Below are 5,546 nucleotides of genomic sequence, written 5' to 3' on the forward strand. Positions count from 1 at the left end.
ACTTTGTTGCACCGCCATCTGCTTAGTTTACTCATCATATATGTCGAGATGCCATGCCCATCCATTATCAATACATATTCCATCTGTCATCATACCATGTTTTTCCACTCAAATGCTGTTCTGGTGCATCAGACATCAAAAAGGAAGAGGGTGATTGCCGAACCTGAAGGAGCACCAGCAAAGTCCTTGAAAAACATGGTGGTGCCGGAGAAATCAGACAGCACCCCACTTATATTGGTTGTACAACCAGTGACACAAAATGTAGGACCGACTCCAGCAGACTGTACCCATACTTCACTGGCCACACCACTAGCCCCACCACATAGGACCTGCACTCCAGCAAAAGGTATACCAATTTCATTTGCCATAGCACCAGCTGTACCACACAAAAATCCCACTCCAGCAAAAAGTATAGCAAGTCCACCAGCCGAAGACCTATGCCAACTGCAGAGATGGCCAATTCCTGCAGATTGGAACCCCATTCCATTTATTCCCAATTTAAAAGACAATGCTTTCAATGTTGTTAGGGACTACGTGCATATATTCCCATCATGGGAAGATTATTGTGAAGACAAACACCATTTTCACATCTTCCTGTCGAACTTACATGTAAGTGCTATTATTCATGGTTATTATTTTCCTGTTTTCTGCTGATTGAACACATCAATGATTTACATTACATTGTTTCAACTAGGCGAGGGTCAATCTGGATAGTCATGACGAGCAAAGCTTGCTTGTGCTTTTCAAGGAAGCATTGCAGCAGTATCGGTGTTACCTGAGGAAATCACACTTTGATGGCAAGTCTATAAACGAATTTCCGGTGAAGTCTCCTGTGCTAAATTTAGAAGACATTGAATGGAAAAACCTTCTTATGCACTGGTCTCGTTCCCAGGATGAGGTACTGTCTATGAAATCACATGACAATTTGAACTTCTACTTTTCCGCGTGTGCCTTACGGATCTTTTTTGCAGGAAATCTGCTCGAAGAAGAACTCCGGTTTGACAAGAACGATAGGATATCGCAAATATGCTGCCCGCTGCTTTGCTCTTGTTAGTACCTGTTGTCTTGTATCATTGTACTTGCATACATACCTGGTTCATTATGTGACAGCAGTATGCATGATAGCTTGCTTATCAATTGTTCGCTCCAAATTATCTGATCTGTATGAATGGTTACATTAGTGTAGAATATATCCAATGCCAATGTTTTTTTAGCTCTACATTGCTCTTGTAAGTACATGCTGTCCTTTATCAGTGTACTTATAATGACAGGTAGTTGTTCATGTACCATCACTCTGCAGCTTATTTTCCTTTGCCCTCCATTTTCTACACATCAGATCTATATTTACTCTTACCATAAGGTTGGTACTGAAGAAGTTTAGCTGTGCATTGCTCTTGGCTGTACCGTTTGCCTGTATTGCTGCACTTACATTTATAGCTACTTGGTTATGTAGCATCACTCTTCATCTTATCTTAAATATTCTCCATTTTTTTTCTTATATTATCACATCTATATTTACTCTTAACAAAATGTAGAATAAAGGCAATGCTTTTGAAGAAGATTCTGTGGTAAACTTCTTGAATTGCCCCCCCCCCCATCAGCATGGACAAGGCCTTTATAGAGCATGTCTTCACCAATAATGTAAGTTTGTCCATCTCAAGCCTTCAAACTTTGTTGTATATATTTGGTTAGGCATGACTGCAACAGCTGTTTATTTTTTGGTGTTTGCATCAAATTGCTTGTTTAAAGTTTATTATATGTAGTTCATAAACAAAAGTTCATCCTTTCTCAATTTAAGTTTTCAGTTGTACAACCAAGTTCCTTATTCATACCATGTAAATTAAACTATACAGAGCAAGTGATCTTCTTTTGCACTGCATGTATGCTTCTGTTCTTCATCTGTAATCCAGTGGTGTGGTGAACCTACCCACTACAGCACAATGTCATATTCTGCAGTGTCTTAACTATGAACAATGTTATATCATTCTACTATTATTTAAATCATCTCTTTGTTTGCCAATCTGAAATGGTATAAATTGACAGCACACTAACCATTGATACTTATGAGTTCTTGATCTGTAATCCAGTGGTGTCGTGAAGCTGCCAACTCCTTCACAATGTCATTTCCTGCCATGTCTTGACCTGAACAATACCATATTGTGTTAATGCAAATTTAAACTGTGTCACTTTATTCGTCAGTAAGAAATGTGATGAATTGTCGGCACTGATACTTTTATGTGCAAAACCTGTCATCTGTCTGCTTGTTTATCTTTCAGAGTGAGGAAGATACAAGTGTTGAACAAGCGCAGTCTCATCATCTTGCTCGGCTGCTTGCCCTGCAGCTCCCCAGTAGGGCTAACCTTTCTTGAACTCTATTGAAGTGCTGTCGGTTTTGTATATTATTTTGTTGACGTGTTTATTTGCACTGGTGGCGATCTTTGATGCCCAGTGTATGTAATCTGCTGTCTGCTTGTGCTTTATTATCATAGTGGCGAACTTTCATGCCCAGTAGATGTAATATGTCGTAATTTCTTTATTGTATAGTCTAGGTTTTTTCTTATTCATGATGCTGCAGTTATTTTACTATATATATATATATATATCCTGTCTTCGCAGTAAACCGGCCAAACCGTAAAATTACGTTACATAATCGGGTCGTCATGCAATCACGATGTAGGTTCGGCCTGAAACATCCGATCAGCTCACGGGCGGGCAGCAGCCCGAAATGAACCCCGGCCCATGATTGTGCGAATCAAATCACGGGCTTTTAACAGGCCGAAAAATTGTCTCGGTCCTTGTTTGGCCCAATCAGATATCGGCTGCGAGCAGGCCGGATGCAAACCGGGCCGTAGTTAGGCCCAACTATATGACGGGCTTTTAACGGGATGAAATTAATATAGGGCCGAAATGTTAAACGGGCCCTTAACAGGCCAAAATTAATATCAGGCCGAATTACTATGTGGGCCTTTAGCAAGTGGGCCCAAAAGCATAGTGTCCAGTTGACGGGCCGAATCTGATATGGGCCATATTTAAGCCCAAAGCGTCTTAAAGGGCCGGACCTGATCTGGGCCGTAATTTGGCCCAGAACGTGGTAGGCCTTTAACGGGCCGGATCTCATATGGGCCACTATTAGGCCTGGAGTGTGACAGGCCATTAATGGACCGGATCAAATATGGGCCGGCATTTGGCCCAAAACATGGCAGACAGTTAATGGGCCGGCCTACTAGGGTACTCAAAATCTTGTGGGCCTACAACTGGACCGGCCCATTAATGTCGGCGAAATCTCGTGGGCCTTTAGCTGGGCCGGCCCATTATGATTCGCAAGAATCTTGTGTGTCTTTACCTGGGCCGGCCCATTACGGCACACAAAAATCTTATGGGCCTTTACCTGGGCCGGCCCATTATGGCCCGCAAAATCTTGTGGGCCTTTAGCTGGGCCAGCCCATTATGGTCTGCAAAATCTCGTGGGCCTTTAGCTGGGCCGGCCCATGATGGTCCGCAAAATCTTGTGGGCCTTCAGTTGGGCCAGCCCATTTAAACTTGATGGGCCGGTCCATGTGTCAACATATCATAGGTGCGTCTCGCCCATTGGATGAGTTGACACGTGTCTCCTCTAGCCAATGATGATTTTACACGTGGAAAATCCCCATTGGTCGTGGCTGTTAACGGGTTATCGGATCCAAAACCCGACCCGATAGCTTAACAGCGTTCCGTTACGGTGGATGCCACGTGTCGGTCACCCTTGACGAAAGCACTTCTGTGACGCGTGATATATTGTCATGGAAGTGGACACTTCCGTGATGATAATTTTGGTAATGTCATGGAAAACTTCTATGACAGCACAGGTATGACTATCTTGATTCTGTCATAAATTTGTCATGGATGTACATGCATGACAAAAAAGCGACCTACTGTGACAAACACGTATCATCACGGAAGTGTATTTTTTTGTAGTGATACTTTATAGAACCTATGACTGAGGCATAGGGAATGACTTTTCATTCTCTTCCTATTTTCTACCGTGGTCGGGTTTTGAGTCTTTACTCAACTTCACATCTCGCAACACAGGCAAGAACTCATTCTTTGACTGTTCTATTTTGAACTTCTTCAAAATCTTATCAAGGTATGTACTCATTAAAAAAATTATCAAGAGTCTTGATCTCTATAGATCTTGATGCCCAAATGTAAGCAGCTTCACCGAGGTATTTCATTGAAAAATTCTTATTCAAGTATCATTTTATGCTATCCAGAAATTTAGTATCATTTCCGATAAACAATATGTCATCCACATATAATATCAGAAATGCTACAAAGCTCCCACTCACTTTCTTGTAAATACAGGCTTCTCCAAAAGTCTGTATAAAACTATATGCTTTGATCAACTCATCAAAGCGTATATTCCAACTCCGAGATGCTTGTACCAGTCCATAGATGGATTGCTGGAGCTTGCACACTTTGTTAGCACCTTTAGGATTGACAAAACCTTTTGGTTGCATCATATACAATTCTTGTTTAATAAATCCAATAAGGAATGTAGTTTTGATATCCATTTGCCAGATTTCATAAAATGCGGCAACTGCTAACATGATTCGGACAGACTTCTAAGCATCGATACGAGTGAGAAAATATCATCATAGTCAACACCTTGAACTTGTCAAAAACCCTTTTCGACAAGTCGAGCTTTGTAGATAGTGACACTACTATCAGCGTCCGTCTTCCTCTTGAAGATCCATTTATTCTCAATGGCGTGTCGATCATCGGGCAAGTCCAGCAAAGTCCACACTTTGTTCTCATACATGGATTCTATCTCAGATTTCATGACCTCAAGCCATCTGTCGGAATCTGGGCTCATCATCGCTTCCTCATAGTTCGTTGGTTCATCATGGTCTAGTAACATGACTTCCAGAACAGGATTACCATACCACTCTGGTGTGGATCGTACTCTGCTTGACCTACGTGGTTCGGTAGTAACTTGATCTGAAGTTTCATGATTATCATCATTAACTTCCTCACTAATTGGTGTAGGCATCGCTGGAACTGATTTCTGTGATGAACCATTTTCCAATTCAGGAGAAGGGACAATTACCTCATCAAAGCTTTCCTCCCACTCACTTCTTTCGAGAGAAACTCCTTCTCTAGAAAGGATCCATTCTTATAAACGAATATCTTGCCTTTGGATCTGTGATAGAAGGTGGACCCAATAGTTTCCTTTGAGTATCCTATGAAGACGCATTTCTCCGATTTGGGTTCGAGCTCATCAGGTTGAAGCTTTTTCACATAAGCATCGCAGCCCCAAACTTTAAGAAATGACAGCTTAGGTTTCTTGCCAAACCATAGTTCATATGGTGTCGTCTCAACATATTTAGATGGTGCCCTATTTAATGTGAATGTAGTTGTCTCTAATGCATAACCCCAAAACGATAGTGGTAAATTGGTAAGAGACATCATAAATCGCACCATATCTAATAAAGTACGGTTACAACGTTCGGACACACCATTATGCTGTGGTGTTCCAGGTGGCGTGAGTTGCGAAACTATTCGACATT

This window comes from Triticum urartu, chromosome 7A, assembly GCF_056163025.1.
Source record: "Triticum urartu cultivar PI428250 chromosome 7A, HENAU_Tu73, whole genome shotgun sequence".
Lineage (NCBI taxonomy): Eukaryota > Viridiplantae > Streptophyta > Magnoliopsida > Poales > Poaceae > Triticum > Triticum urartu.